Here is a 16,322-nt window from a genome sequence, read left to right as displayed (position 1 = left end):
GGGGGGGGGGCTGTCAGGAGGGCAGGGGTGTGTAGAGGGGTTGGGATAGTCAGGGACAGGGAGCAGGGGGGGTTAGATGGGTCGGGGGTTCTGGGAGGGCTGTCAGGGGGCGGGAAGTGGGAGGGAGTGGCTAGGGGGCAGGGCTACCCCCCAATGGAGTGTCCTCTTTTTTGAAAGTTCAGATATGGTAACCCTAACATATGTGAAAATAGATCATGCAAACTAGGGCATATTAGCCTATCTTCAGTGTAATACTTTCGTCAAGGTTGATCAAGTCACAGTATAATGCAGAATCAAATCAATCAATCAATCAAACATCTTAGAGAAAGAAAGAAATATGCATGCTATAAAACACTCCAAGGAAACAAGAAGTGGGACAGCTAAGCACTGAGGACAGGGCAGAGATTAAAGAATCTAGGCATGGTCCAACATGTAAGCAAATACTTTGGTTCAGTTTTTAATAAATATAATGAGGAGCTGAGGGGTAATGGCAGGGTGGTTAACAAATGAGGATATGGAAGTAGAAATTACCACAATCTATGTTTGTACAAAATTATTAAAATAAATTCTTATGTTTGTAGTGTTGTAGCCATGTTGGTCAGAGGGTCTGGGACAGACAAGATGTAATATTTTTTTTGGACTAACTTCTGATAGTGAAAGTCAAGCTTTGCATAGCTTCAAAGCTTGTCTTTCTCCAAAGAAGTTGGTCCAATAAAAGATTAACTCACCCACCTTGTGTCTCGAATAGAATTTTTACTTTTTCATGGATAAAGTAATTTTTCCAATTAAAAAGGAATAGAATTAGATTTTGAAATTAAACACACACATTGGCATCACCATGAAGATACGAGTTATATAGATGCTTAGGGTATGAACCCATGTTCATGTTTTTATAGTTGTTTTCTTTATTTAAGAAGATTGATATTTTAAAGTTGAAAGTTGAAAGAACCAGGAAACAAAGGGTGAAGATCAGAGACTAATTTACCTTGAAAGGTTCTTAGAATGAATATCTTGGATCTGACATTTCCAGCCTGACATATGGTCAAAACTTAGTTTTCACCATGGTAACAGAGCAGTATTGACTAAAAGATTTGAATTCCTTGTCAGTTTTTAAATGGTCAGGTTTGTTTAGGTGACATTCTTTTGTGTACATTCTCCTATGAAGTCAGCAGCTTAAGCTACCACCACTATAATTGTGTTTTCTTTCATCATTTCACAAATCCATTTCTACAGACTCCTATTTTGGTTTGCAAACAGTGAGAATAAACAGTCAAATGGCAACTGCCACTTGCATTTCACTGTCCCTCGCAATTTAAGGCTCAATTCTGCAAAAATTTACATGAGTTTAACTTTAGTCACATGAGTAGTTTCACCAACTTCAAAAGGACTATGCGTGTAAGTTATGTATGTTCAAGTGTTTTTAGAATCAGACCCTCTTTTTGTACAGGCCTCAAGTTGTGTGTTTATGAAAGACTGAGGAGAAAAACAGTACTTCTTGGAAGAACACAAAGGGTGTGTGAAGTTGGTAGGTGCTCACTGGGAAGAGGTGAGGGGAAGCGGCGAAGGGAAGACCACGAAGGAGTGCTATTTAGTTAGATTTAACATTTGTTTTTAGGTGGGTGTGCACCAGTGTTCCCTCTAATTTTTCCCACACATGTGAGGAATGAATTTTATTATGTGCACCAATATGGAGGTGATGTGTGACACATCACCTCCATATTGGTGCACATAAAATTCATGTGGCGGGGGAGGGGCTGAGGGGTTTGGAGTGTGGGAGGGGGGCTCAGGGCTGGGGCAGAGGATTGGGATGCTGGGGGAGAGGGGGATGGAGGGCTCCAGGGTGGAGCTGGGGATGAGGGTTTTAGGGCTAGGGCAGAGGTGCGGGCTCTGGCTAGGGGTGAGGGCTCTGAGGTGGGGCAAGGGATGAGGGGTTTGGGATGCAGGCTGCTCGGGTGCTACAGCGGGGAGAGAGAGAGAGAGAGAGAGAGAGAGAGAGAGAGAGAGAGAGGGGGGACTTCCACCAGCTCTCTCCCCACACAGCAGCACCTGGACTGGGGGTGGGGAGGGAGAGGCACCTCTCCCCCGCCGCGGCAGGTCCGTGTTGGAGCTGGGTTGGGGCCGGGGGAAGGGCGCCCCTATTCCCCATGCTGGGGGAGAGGCGCCTCTCCTTGCCGCGGCAGGTCCATGCTGGGGAAAAGGCGCCTCTCCCCGCCGCAACCCTGAGCCCCTGCGTGGGGCTTAATAGGCTGCTGCACAGCCATGCGGCTTAGAGGGAACTTAGGTGTGCACACCTAGATAAATTTGGCTACATTTTCCAAATTAAGAAATAAATCAAATATACTGAACATATAGGTATATATTAGGGCTGTCAAGCGATTAAAAATATTAATCGCGATTAATCGCACTGTTAAACAATAATAGAATACCATTTATTTATATATTTTTGCATGTTTTCTACCTTTTCAAAGATTGATTTCAATTACAACAGAATACAAAGTCTACAGTGGTCACTTTATTTATAATCAAAAATAATATATTTGCTCTGTAAAAAAAGAAAAAGTATTTTCCAATCCACCTCATACAAGTACTTTAGTACAATCTTTATCGTGAAAGTGTAACTTACAGATGTAGATTTTTTTGTTACATAACTGCACTCAAAAATAAAACAATGTAAAACTTTAGCGCTACAAGTCCACTCAGTCCTACTTCAGCCAATCGCTCAGACAAACAAGTTTGATTACAATTTGCAGGAGATAATGCTGCCCACTTCTTGTTTACAATGTCACTTGAAAGTGAGAATAGCTGTTCACATGGCACTGTAGTAGCCGGCATTGCAAGATATTTACGTGCCAGATGCGCTAAAGATTCATATGTCCCTTTATCCTTCAACCACCATTCCAGAGGACATGCGTCCATGCTGATGATGGGTTCTGCTCGATAATCAAAAGCAGAGTGGACCAATGCATGTTCATTTTCATCATCTGAGTCACATGCTACCAGCATAAGGTTGATTTTCTTTTTTGGTGGTTCGGGTTCTGTAGTTTCCGCATCAGAGTGTTGCTCTTTTAAGACTTCTGAAAGCATGCTCCACACCTCATCCCTCTCAGATTTTGGACGGCACTTCAGATTCTTAAACCTTGGCTCCAGTGCTGTAGCTATTTTTACAAATCTCACATTGGTACCTTCTTTGAGTTTTGTCAAATCTGCTGTGAAAGTGTTCTTAAAATGAACATGTGCTGGGTCATCATCTGAGACTGCTATAATATGCAATATATGGTAGCATGCAGGTAAAACAATACAAATTTAAGTAATGTATTTTTTTTTTTAATGAGCCTCATCAGCACGGAAGCGTGTCCTCTAGAATGGTGGCCAAAGCATAAAGGGGCATACGAATGTTTAGCATAATTGTAATCAAAATAATAATATAAAGTGAGCACTGTACACTTTGCATTCTGTGTTGTAATAGAAATCAATATATTTGAAAATGTAGAAAAACATTCAAAATATTTAACAAACAATAGAATACCAATTGAAATTTAACAGTGCGATTAATCGCCATTAATCAACAGCCCTAGTATATATGTTTATGTAGATATTCTGGCCATATTTTTAATGTTAATACATAGATGCAAATTGGAATTTGTCACTGTACACAATACATAAATGTGAAATTTATAGCAGAGAGATTCACAAAACAGATTTAATCTGGTCATGAGCATACAGAGAAGATAATCAGATGAGAACCAAGTTACAGACAGAAGGGACGTGGTAATTTAATATGGTTAGAAATTGGGCATACCAACAAAAAGGTAAAGATTCCCTAGTTAATGGCCTATAAAGATCATACTTCAAGAACGGACACAAAAATGAGATCATAGCAAGAAGGAGCTCTAAAAATGTGAAAATGTGCAGATTCCCATGGATTCCAAGGCGGGAAGGGACCACTGTGATCATGCAATCTGATCTCAATGTGATTCAATGAGGTAAACAGTAGTCAGCTACTCTAAGATGCACCTTGACCACCTTACTACCTTTTATCTCTTTTTCCCCAAAGGAGATACTCATTGAACCAGCTACTGGACCTTAGAACTCAATGACTTGAGCCACTGACTGACCAGGAACACATACTCCAGATTAGTTTCACTGTTCAGCTAATACTTCTAGTACAAACACTGTGATGTGTCCTTACCTGAATACTCACTTAGGGCCCAAGTCAAGACGCCACTTAAACATGTATTTACATCTATGCCTATTCATGGCCATATTTAAGCAAGTGCTTTAGTCCCAATGACTTCAGTGCTAAATAAAATTTGATAGAAACAATCTGCTTCACCTTTTCCTTCTGTTTCTTGAGGGAAGGGCACAATCGGAAAGAGAGGCCCACGAGAATGCTGGATGGTCTGTTTCTTTGGCCCTCTGCAAAAAACTTTAACCTACAACACAGTGAAATTCTGTTTCTAGTGTAAGGAAGGATAACCTGATGTAATCTAGATACCTGCAACTAAGCAGATCAGTTTTCAAACTGAGACAGTGGCCTTCACCATCTCACCTGTTTCAAATCCTGTTTGAACCTGATTCCAGGCCAGATGTGTCCTCACAGAATTCCTTCCTAAGCTCCTGACCTTTCTTTTGGAGAAGCAAATTTATAAAGGTAGGAGCCTTCTTCCAGGACTTCATCTGGACATTGGTCAGAAAGAACTGGTAATTCATGTTACACAGTTGCAGCAATAGGCTGGTAAACTGTATGTCCTGATGAACCCCATATTGCAGTTCACTATCATGGGGGTACTGTACCATAGGTGTGGCCAGTCTTCTAGTTGTGGTTGCCTTCACCACTAAGCTCTCACATGGAGATGGGGGCAAAAGCTGCATTTTTTCCTCAACTGCCTTTGAGACTAAGCCAGCTGTGTGAAGGCTCTACCATGATTTCCTCTATTATCTAGTAAAAAATAGGCTGCAAAGTCACAGCAACCCAACTGAACAAAGGTTCAATGGCGAGATACCTTCAATTTAGAGCTTTTCAGATTTCTGAACTGATTTAAGCTCAAAAATTAAAAAAAATGACAGCATCTGTAAAGAAACTGGAAAGATAGCACCTTCCTTGGGGAGTTATTGTCTTGCTGTTCCTCAGTAGAAGTATTTGATGTCCAAGGGCTCCAGATCATCTGAATTCAAATAGTAGCCCATAGCAAAAAGACTCAGCATACCTAAACTCAAGTGGCTGGAATCATGTAGGGAATGGGGGAGCCTGAAGCATCTTAAGCACTTCCTGAAGTTCCAACACTGGCTGATTCAAGAGGTCAAGGGAATGTAAACATCGAAGCTCCAAGGTACCAGCTTAAAGAATGAATGTGACTGAGCATGGAAGAGCTGCCAGGCACCAACAACCAGTGGCATCTGAATGCTAAGGCACGTACCAAATCACCATGGGAATCTATCAAAGCACTCAAGTGAAAGGTTTCAACAATCATACCACATCTGACTGGAAGATACCCAATGAGGAACTGTTAGGATCTAAAGAAAAGCTGGAGCTATGGCCAATGAGGCAGGCCACTCACTGACCACAGTCAAGAAGGAACTCACTAGAACATTTGAAAGGCAGTATTTATACTCTGCACAGTATGGCATGTAATGACCAGCAGGGGCATGGCTTGTTCACCACACATCTTCTGCCCTCAAGAATCAAAACCCTCACAACTAGGTAATTCCATTAGCCTCACACTAAGGATCCGAGATGAAGTGTGGGTCCCACAAAGATGGAATTATTGAGAAAATGAGGTCTTAGTTTGGAGATTTTAAAGATATCTAGTTGACTGAAGAAAGGTTTCCTTAATTAGATTGGATTCCACTACTTCATAGGTTTTAGTGACACTTTTTAAAGGGAGAAAGAAAATAAAGCAGAGCTCTGTAATTATTTTATGGTGCCTCCTTGTGAATTTACAGAGTTTGACAATTGTGTGGTACTGGTGGGTACAATTTCATTACTCTGCAAGTCTTGAACTATTCATTATTTAATACTCCTGTGACGTATGCTCTCAGTTCCAAACTTCTGATTAACAAAGATCAGGTGGCTAACGCCTTCCATTTGTGACTTCACAGCATCTTCGCAAAAATACACTTCACTACAGACATTCATTACCCAATCTTTCAAGCTCTTGGGTTTCCTGGCTTTCTGGCCACACTTTTGTTTTGCGCTTCAAAACCACAATTCCTCTGGCATTCAACCTCTTTCTCACTCATCTTATTTAACAGCTTAAAAAGAAAATTTTAAATGGTTGTTCCAAACATTAGATGGACACGTTTTTTGATTCAGTCAATAGCAAAAATTATTCTGGAAATAAAAATGAATGATAAAGAATCAAACAATATTATTCACCAAACTCTAAAATGTATGCAAAGATCAACTACATTGAGATTTTTTTTCCAGGTAAGTATATATACACACAATTAAACCAAGAGAAATTTTCAGCAGTTTCAGGTGGGAAAACCTAGTTTTTTATAGTGCTATCATATTCACAGTATTCCAGCACCTAGGGAAACACAGGTCTCCAAAAAAACCAAACATTTTTATCTTAATTTCTATCACCCTGATTCAATTTATCATCATAGGCGGGGGAAGTCTGCTACTTGAATTTGGCTTGCGGGAAATCAACATCCATCACTGAAATCTCCATATTCCCCATCACTATCATAGCCTGCCTTTCTGACAGATATTGTTCAACATTGGGAATGTATAAATCGCATCTTACTTCCCAACAGAATTCTAGAATAGACAATTTCTGCCATCATGCTGTCATCTGATAAAAGTTTTAAAATGAATAATGATGTAGGTCTAACTCAAACATAAAAGTGAATAATTTGTAGCAAAGAAAAATGGTCTATACTGAAAATCTTTAATGTTGGGAATAAATAGAATGCTGGGAATAATTAAGAAAGGGATAGATAATAGGACAGAAAGTATCATGTTGCCTCTATATAAATCCATGGTACATCCACATCTTGAATACTGTGTACAGATGTGGCCGCCCCATCTCAAAAAAGGTATATTGGAATTGGAAAAGGTTCAGAAAAGGGCAACAAAAACTATTAGGGGTATGGAACGGCTTCTGTAGGAGGAGAGATTAATAAGACTGGGACTTTTCAGCTTGGAAAAGAGATGGCTAAAGGGAGATATGGTTTAGTCTATAAAATCATGACTGGTACAGAGAAAGTAGATAAGGAAATGCTGTTTACTACTTCTTATAACACAAGAACTAGGGGTCACCAAATTAAATTAATAGGCAGCAGGTTTAAAACAAATGAAAGGAAGTATTTCTTCACACAAGGCACAGTCAACCTGTGGAACTCCTTGCCAGAGGATGTTGTGAAGGCCAAAACCATAACAGGGTTCAAAAAAGAACTAGATAAATTCATGGAGGATAGGACCATCAATGGCTATTAGCCAGGATGGGCAGGAATGGTGTCCCCTAAGCTGAGAAAATGAGCAACAGGGGATGGATCACTTGATACTTACCTGTTTTGTTCATTCCCTCTGGGGCACCTGGGACTGGCCAGAAGACAGGATACTGGGCTAGATGGATCTTTGGTCTGACCCAGTAGGGCCATTCTTATGTTTTTCAACCAAAAAAACAAAAGTAACTGCTCAGCACATACACCGTGCTACCCTTGTGAAGTAAAGCTGCCAAGTTTAAGTAAAACAGTAAAAGCTTTATAAAGGTGCATCTTCTGAGCTTTTAAAAATGTGGGTAGTACTTGCCAATGTGTTTGTCAGCTGCCATAAAACTCATGATGATCATCTCTGGGATAAAGATATGGGGATTAATACAAAGATATAACATACATTATTTTATCGTCTTATTCTTATCAGTCCCAAATGCCACTCTTTCACAAACCACAATTAAGAAATTCAGAAAGTTATCATTTCACAAAGACAAGTTGTTGACAGAAGTTATTGTGTTTCTGACCTTGCTTTATTAAAGTAAGCTAGGCAAGCAATAACCAAACAGGAGTAGGATACACAATATTGCTTTAAGATGTACACTGCCAAGGTTGATTGGTCCAAAATTAGATTTTCCATCATAGCCTCCTTAACTCCAATAAAAAGAAGTTATATGTTTTTCTTACCCTTGTTCACTTAATATAGAAAGAACTATCACACTATAAATAGTAATGACAGGGGCCACAACTTTAAGATGGCTTTTTCATAACTCATGTCAGGAAAATCAGATTATATTTAGTTCTGAGAGTGTGTAATACTCTCTCAAGACTGAAGGATGCCTACTATTACGCTGAGTGTAATGCAACGTTTTTGGGTAATTACACCTAATGAAAGACTCAGAATGCTTGCTCCTAAATCCCTAATAGGCTGACGTTCCAAGCAGCTTTAATTTTCTACCCTCTGATACGCTCTCCATCCCGCAATTCTGTACCATATCACACATATCCCCTCTTTAACTAAGGCTATCTCTACACTACAAATATTAAACTAGCCAGGCTACACATTCATCTGATGCAGTTGCAATAAATATGGTTGAGCTACATCCATCCAGCAACTTTTTCCACATCGAAACCAAGTGTTAAACTTGTTTATATATACACACATCCACACCAACACTGACTTCACTGTTTTTACCAGTGCATTCTGGGAAAGTCAGGACATCAAAGGCCCCCAGCATACATACAGAGCAATACCAATAACATGTGAGCACCACTCAGTCTGGTGATACAGACATGAGGTGCTGTGCAGATGGCATCCTCTAAACAGATCTGACCTGATTACAGGACAACTTTGTGAGAGCCTAGACACTGGATAGGGAACATTAACATCCAGAGTTACTGTTCAACAAATATAATAGAAAAACACCACATTTGGAAGCAACTAATGTCACTAACAAGTTAAAAACCTGGTAAAACTGTTCGGGTGTACAAGGGGCCTTAGACCAGACTTGCACCTGAGATACAGCCATACAGGAAAACCTGGTTACAACATGGTTATTCCTTGTTACAAAAACGTAAAGAGTAGACAGGATCTTATCCAGGTTTTCTAACCAAGATCTTACCTGTGTTTCATAACCTGACTAAATCTAAAAGTTTCTCTGGAAACTGTAAACATTTTAAAGATTTACCCTTGTATGAGACAGTTAACTTCCAATCTATTTTGCATATTGGAACATTGTTTTGGTTAGGGAACAATCTAGGTATAGCTGTGTCAGAAAACCAGAAGTGTATCTGTAGCACTGAAATGCCTAAGTGCAGTCTCGGCAACAAACATTTACTCATTTCATATTATTAATTTTTCACATATGGGCAGCTTGCTCCCCATACACCTTATACTTTCCAAAATCAGCAGGAGAAAACCTAATTTTACATAGCCACAAATAAGAGATTAGATCCATCTCTGTTTGACATTAATAAAATAAATGCTATGGTCAAGATTTTCAAAAATAACTAATGATTTCGGCACCTATCTTGAGATAAATTAAGATCCCAGTTCAGCAAGATACTTAAACATATGCCTAACTTTAAGCATCTGAGTAGTTTATGCTTGAAGTTAGGGATGTAATTAAGGAAAAACGAGGGACATAAGTGACTTGATGAATTTGGGCCTTAGTATGTCGCAATTCCCTGCTTTTAAGGTTTTGAGTGCCTAGGTGTGTCCTAATGCAACCTTAACTGTCACTGAACATAGTCTTTGTTTCCTGATTATAAACAAGTATGGCTAAAACCCAGAAAAGGCATTCTCTTCTCAATATACTTTTATATAACACTCAATACACACACAAAAAGAAAATCCAAATTGCAACACTACATTAAAAAAAGCTATGTTTCACAGAATTTGGCCATAATCAGAGATGAAAATTTTGTGTTGTTCAAAGGATTGCTTAATTTTTGTAAAATGCTTTGAAAATGAAAGTTAACCTTTCGTACTACTCATTTCAAATAAGGGTGCATGGTCTAGTGTTTATCGCATGGGATTTGGAATCAGGAGTTCTGTGTTTCATTTCCAGCAAGTCTCACTGTGCAGCCTTGACAAGCAACAGCCTTTCTGTACCTCATTTCCCTATCCAGGGAGCTGGAGATATGCTCGCTCATAAGGGTGTTGTGAGGCTTTAAATACTTTGTTCCAGATTGCCAAAGTTAGGCAGGTATAATTAATTACATATGTATAATGTATGGAAATACCCACCGTTCCAGACAAATAATATTAATGTATACACATCACCTGATAGATCCTTAATTTCCCTTGTGTGAGCAACAGGTCAAGTTGATATGTGATTTATACACAAGATTTAGATACCCACAAATGATTGTACATGTCCAATAGAAGCCAAGTTTTCAGTGTAGTAGAAAGAGACAGCCCGAGACCGGAGGCCTGATATAAGGGCCTACTGCAAGGCCTAAGGCCCAAACTAAAGTCAGGCCCTGCCCTGTTACAAAGCAGATGCCTGCTTGCAGGTTCACTGTCCAATACATGAAATTGGCAAAAACAGGGCTTGTGTTGCAAAAACACAAGCACCCCTAGGCATTAAGTACACTGTATTCATGTAATCACATTCCAGAAGGGTAGTATCAGAACACCCCAATACAAGCTTATGGTGTAAACACACTCCCCGAAGAGGATACAAGGAAATACTGACCCCTGACAAAGTGAGATGTTTTGATCGAAACAACATGTATAAAGTAAAGGGTGATAACTCATCATGTCAGAGGGGCAATACGTAACTTGTTTGTATCAGTGTATAAAAGAGGGTGTGTCTTTGTTCAGCCGATGTGGGAAATGGAAAGTGCCAGGTAAGTGGACACAATAGGAATATTTTATAGTAATAAAGACAGGACAATTTTAAAATCCCATATCTCATACAAACAAAGCAAAAAATTAACGTAGATCTGGGGGTAATAGCGGATAACAAATTGAATGAGCCGTCAATGTGATGCTATTGTGAAAAAGACAAATGACATTCTGGGATATATTAATAGGAATGTTGTATGTAGGATATAGGAAGTAATTGTTCCAATCTATTTAGCCCTGATGAACCCTCAGCTGGAGTATTATGTCCAATTTTGGGCACCACATTTTAAGAAAGATGTAGATAAAGTGAAGAGTCTAGAGGAGAGCAACAAAAATGATAAAAGGGTTAGAAAAACCAAATGTATGAGGAAAAGTTAAAAAAGGGCATATTTAGTCTTGAGAAAAGATGGCGAGGGGGATGAACGACCTGATAACAGTCTTCAAATATGTTAAGGGCTGTTACGAAGAGGATGGTGATCAATTGTTCTTTATGTCCACTGAAGGTACGAAAAGAACTCATGGACTTAATCTGCAGCAAAGGAGATTTAGGGTATGTCTACGCTTACCGGGGATCAATGTTGCGGCGATCGATGCACAAGGGGTCAATCTACTGAAGACTTACTAAATTGACCACAGATTGCTCTCCCGTCGACTTCGGTACTCCACCAGAACGAGAAGCGTAAGGTAAGTCGATGGGAGAGTTTCTCCCATCGACCCAGTGCGGTGTAGATACTGCAGTAAGGCGACCTATGCTACGTCGACTCTAGCTACATTATTCTGGTGGCTGAACTGAGAACCTTGATCTCCTGAGTCCTAGACCAGTGCTATAACAGTACTTCATCTTCATGACACCACAAGCTAATTTTTTTCTTGCATTTGGTGTTCTGCAAAGTGGGCTCTGGCAGCCATATCTGAGGTCCAGGGAGCAAAGATCAGGTTTTTCCTTCTTCAGGGGTCAGCTCTAAACAAATAGTGCAGGCTCTTGATTATCACGTGGAACAATCAAGTGGATTTAAATGGGAAGATTGTAAAAAGAGTATAGGAAATCAGTTAGGGCTCAGACTGTTTCCTGAACATCAAATATTCAATATTTACTGTAAATTTAGATCATTTCTAAGTGTTTAAAGATTGACCAATATTGAAGTGTTAAACTTTATGAAAGCAGTAGTTATGGGTACTTTAGTGTACTGTCTATACATTTAATGTTCTGGAGTTATGTTTATTTTCAAAGCATAGGACACTCATAAGGTGACAGCAAGACAATCTCCGCTATAAATATTTTTCAATTTTCTCATTATAAATCAGTTTTAAAAGGATTTATTAGTAGTTTAATCAGGTACTGATTTACTGTATCTTATGAAAGTGTTGCCTTTTTTAAATGAAAAATATTGCAGTAGCTACAAAACATTTGCAACAGGCTAACAAAATAAAGTAATATTCCATTAATGGAGAATTTTAATTGGGACATGCTCTTCAGATATCACAGCTGGAGGCTAGTTTGGATTTTAAATGGTTTTCCATCTTTCAAAAATATTCTTTGTGGTTTATTTATGATTTCCTATACTCCCAGCAAGCCACTAGTTACCTTTTCATATGAAAATGTTCTTCATCAGGAAATGTCTGTATAATACTGCATAATTTTTTAAGGTGGTTCAGCTTCAATCACTCCCTTATAACTTTTATTTTATCCAAAGGTAGCTTTCAAGTATGACCCTACACTTATGATGTGCTAAACCAACTTGACTTAAATCAAAAACCTCACATTCAGTCAGGCACAGTCTTCTCCATGCTGCTGGGCACCAGCAGCAGGAATACTGTGAGCAAAAGACTAGTCTCCTTTCTGTCCATTCCAGTGCCACATACCACATCAGCCCCCAGGTACTGGGAAGAACAACTGCAGTGGAAGTCCTGCTCAGCCCCTGCAGCCTGGGGATGAAGCATTTTCAGTCACTCTGGAGAATGATACATGTACAGTCTGGTCAGCACGTAGGGACACAGCACGCTCAGTGAGATGGAATCTTTTGAAACTTTAGCCGACAGCCTCTAACAAACCTCGACTGAACACGTACAAACTGATTTATTTATTTATAAAAGCAGCTTATAACTCGGCCAAATTTGGGTATATTTTCAACAGGATAGAAAAAACAAGGTGACCCCCTTGCCAAATTTTGAATTCCTCATCCAAAACACAGAGGCACTTCTCAATTAAATGGCTAAGAGAATTTAGCATGGGTAAAACAATGCATTTTTCCTCAAAATTCATTCTGGGAAATGCTTACACTGGTTTTGTTGAAACTTGCAAAAAGCCTTCAGCTTGGAAAATTTGAACCCGAACAGTTAAAGAATTCAAAAGTTTTAAGACACAGAAAACAGGGTCTTCTAATGGAAAATGTGAGGCAACCTTAAGCAAAGGCACTGTTAACATTTTACCCATAATCTGGAATAAGTGAAAAAAGCCCTCTGCCCCCTAAGGACACCCGCAGAGGGATCAGCCAGAATCTCAATGTGCTCCTGGAGCACATGACCAAGAGCATCTACAGCTGAGAGACACAATGAACACATGGAGGGGGTAATGCCATAACTACACCACACTTTCATACAAGCCAGTGGAACACAGCCAACATACTCTGTTTGCCCATTTGTAGGGCTCCTGCCAATTTGTGCCAAAGACCTCAAAGACCCTTCACTCTTCCACCAACTGATATGAGTTTTGGCTGTAACTGCCAGAGGAGTTAAATTTGATGATCTTATCCTTGCTTTAAGATCTAGTTTTTCCAATTACAAGCTTCCTTCAATTCCAGAATGAGTTTAGCAGCACATATTCTCATTAACTCCTAGAAATGAGATTACACTATTTGAAAGCTGGAATTGAGGCATCCAATTAATTTCTATCCCTGATTATTCACAAAGTATCTGATCTTAAAGTGATCCCTGGTCCCTTCCCGAAGGCAAAAAAAGAAAACCCAGAGGCCATTTGTCAGACAGGCCAAAAAGTTTTCAGTGTATCAATCATTAATTGCTATCAGTCATCTCAGGCCAGTTCACCCTTAGTCTTTTGATACTATAACATGCATATAGTCACATGGCAAACAAAAATTAAACCAATTTATCTTTATATTTTTATGCAACAAAAATCAGAACACTCGCATGTATAATCAGCACGAGTCTTACCTGTCCGTCCCATGATTCAGAAATCAGGATCAAATAATGCTGGACATGAAGATTAATCAACGACTGATACGAAAACCAGTTGCAAAGTAATTTCTGTAAACAACAATAATAGGCTTTAACAAACAGGTAAGTTAATAAAATTTAGCAACCCTTTTATAAAATATTCACTGCAAATTTTTGATTTTGAACTTCAGTATGATTTTAGCCAATAGACAGGGTTTTTTTTCCATTTTCTAAGCTATCAGAGGCATACATAACTTTTTAGTAGGTAATGAAAAGACATAAGGGCACTAATTAAATCAAATACTGAAAATGCAAATAAATTGAGATAGCATTTATCAGTTATAAATTGCATAGATAATTTTAGATACAGAAGTTTCCATTGCTTTTAATTTGCACAGCCCCTTTCCTAATGTAGAACACTAGAAAATCATCAATAGCTAATTAGGAACTGCAAAATCCATGTGACAAAATGAAAGTCTTCATAGGAATATATTCTCTGCCTATCAAAGGTCCACCGTCTACCAAGACCTATTTTGAATATGTACTTGTATAACCTACTAAAAAGGTACAATATTCTGGACAGAGTCCTAATTGGGCAGTTGTAATTTGTTAGTTATTTTGTATTTTGCAGATTGTTTCATTATTATCTAGTGGACTTAACACTGTACAACTTTATTAAAATTGTTTAATGTTTTTATGTGTACACAGATATAAAGCAAAGTGCCCTTTCAATACTTACTTTTATTCAGGAGATTTTAAAATAAAGCCATCACTGTAGTCAATGTTCTCCTAAAGCCTTGTATATTCAATTTGTCATTTTGTATATTGAAACCTGCACTGTAATTGCATAAGCAAGAGGAAAACTTGAAAAACAGTGTTAGCTATTAGCAACAGGGATAGCTCAGTGGTTTGAGCATTAGCCTGTTAAACCCAGGGTTGTGGGTTCAATCCTTGAGGGGGCCATTTAGGGATTTGGGGCAAAAAGCTGTCTGGGGATTGGTCCTGCTTTGAGCAGGGGGTTGGACTAGATGACCTCCTGAGGTCCCTTCCAACCCTGATTGATATTCTATGAAACAAAAATCAATAAAAGGTTTGTAAAAGCAGACAGGTAAAAAAGTGTGTTTCAAGAAAATACCAATGTAAATCCTTCTTTGTCAACTATTTCAAGGAAAATTTACAATCTATGTGAAGATTCCTTTTCTAGTATCCACAATCAGGGAAGTTTTGTTCTGCAGTGTTTTAATACTACTCTATTAAATACTTCATATGAAGCACAATTTTACATGAGTAATTTGAAGATTCGCTACACAAGTGAGAAGTATAAACACTTTGAACAAAACATTTGTATTAATATATTTTTTTCCATTGAGTAACTCAAATAAATTTTTATTTGAAAGGAACTCTTAAAGAATGGCTTATTTATAATCCGATCGGCGTATTCATCAATATGATATGCAAAATGAAAAATGGGTTCATAGCTTATCTGGCAACTGAAGCACGTGTCGCAGCTCCATAGTTATGGCTGAATTGAATTTTGCACTTACACTGTAGAGGAGGACAGGTCAGGACACTCATAATTGGGGAACTTGCCTTCAAAAATAACAACCAATCACCACCCTTCCTCTGCAGCTAACTGACATGCTACCATTCTATTGATGAGTCAGTGATGAGAGAAGACTGGACTCAAGAATTCTCCTTAATAAATAATTTTGGCCCCAATTGTCATTGCTCCTTAAAGTTTCTGTGGCTGCATACTACCTTGGGCATCAAGGCATGGCTGCCTAGGCTTCACTGTGCACTGGAGTAGCTGAGGCAACAGTGCAGAGAAACTGAGCACCAGTTCTCCCCACGGTGCTGCTTTCTGTTGTTGAAGGCAACGAGGAAGACAGTGAGGGAGAAGTTCAGAGAGAGAAAGAATGGGAATGCAAGGGAACAGGGGGAAACAAGAGGTGTTGGGCCTAGGGTAAAGAAGGTATGTGCATGGGGAAGGAGCCTATAATAGGCAGATGGGCTTTATGCAAATAGGGAGTCTGGAGTGAGAGGCAAAGAAAAGAATCCAGGCCAGAGGCTAGACCCTTGCAACCCACCTACAAGCTTCAGGTTTGGGTCAGGTATGAAAATGACTCACTCTTGAGCTTGGGTTGGACTTTAAAATTAGGTCCAAGCAGACCTTCTCCTCCTGTTCCTGCCTCATCATCCAGTGGAATGAAGTTGAAAGGCTTCCCATGGCACTTATAAACATTGATTCCTTCACCATCCCAGAATCCTGACTGCTGCACAGCCTTCTCTCTCCAATACAACCCTCTCCTTCCACAACATCTTTCTTTTTTGTTAAACACTGTTACAAAGTACTGTATTT

General features: G+C 39.2%; 1 protein-coding gene across 4 annotated transcripts in view; it reads right to left on the bottom strand.

Annotated features, from left to right (window-relative positions):
* The window catches only part of EFR3A (EFR3 homolog A), a 136,560-nt gene that overhangs the window by 99,828 nt on the left and 20,410 nt on the right, over positions 1–16,322 (bottom strand). For all 4 annotated transcript variants that reach the window (XR_002907910.3, XR_003899966.1, XR_003899965.1 and 1 more), the window contains exon 3: positions 13,961–14,053. The gene's annotated coding sequence lies outside the window, so the exon portion shown is untranslated. The remainder of the gene's footprint in view (positions 1–13,960; positions 14,054–16,322) is intronic.

Source organism: Terrapene carolina, unplaced genomic scaffold (assembly GCF_002925995.2).
Source record: "Terrapene carolina triunguis isolate 2854851 unplaced genomic scaffold, T_m_triunguis-2.0 Scaffold58, whole genome shotgun sequence".
In the NCBI taxonomy this organism is placed as follows: Eukaryota; Metazoa; Chordata; order Testudines; family Emydidae; genus Terrapene; species Terrapene triunguis.
The sequence above is the reverse complement of the archived record's forward strand: the minus strand, read 5'-3'. Positions and strand labels throughout refer to the sequence as shown.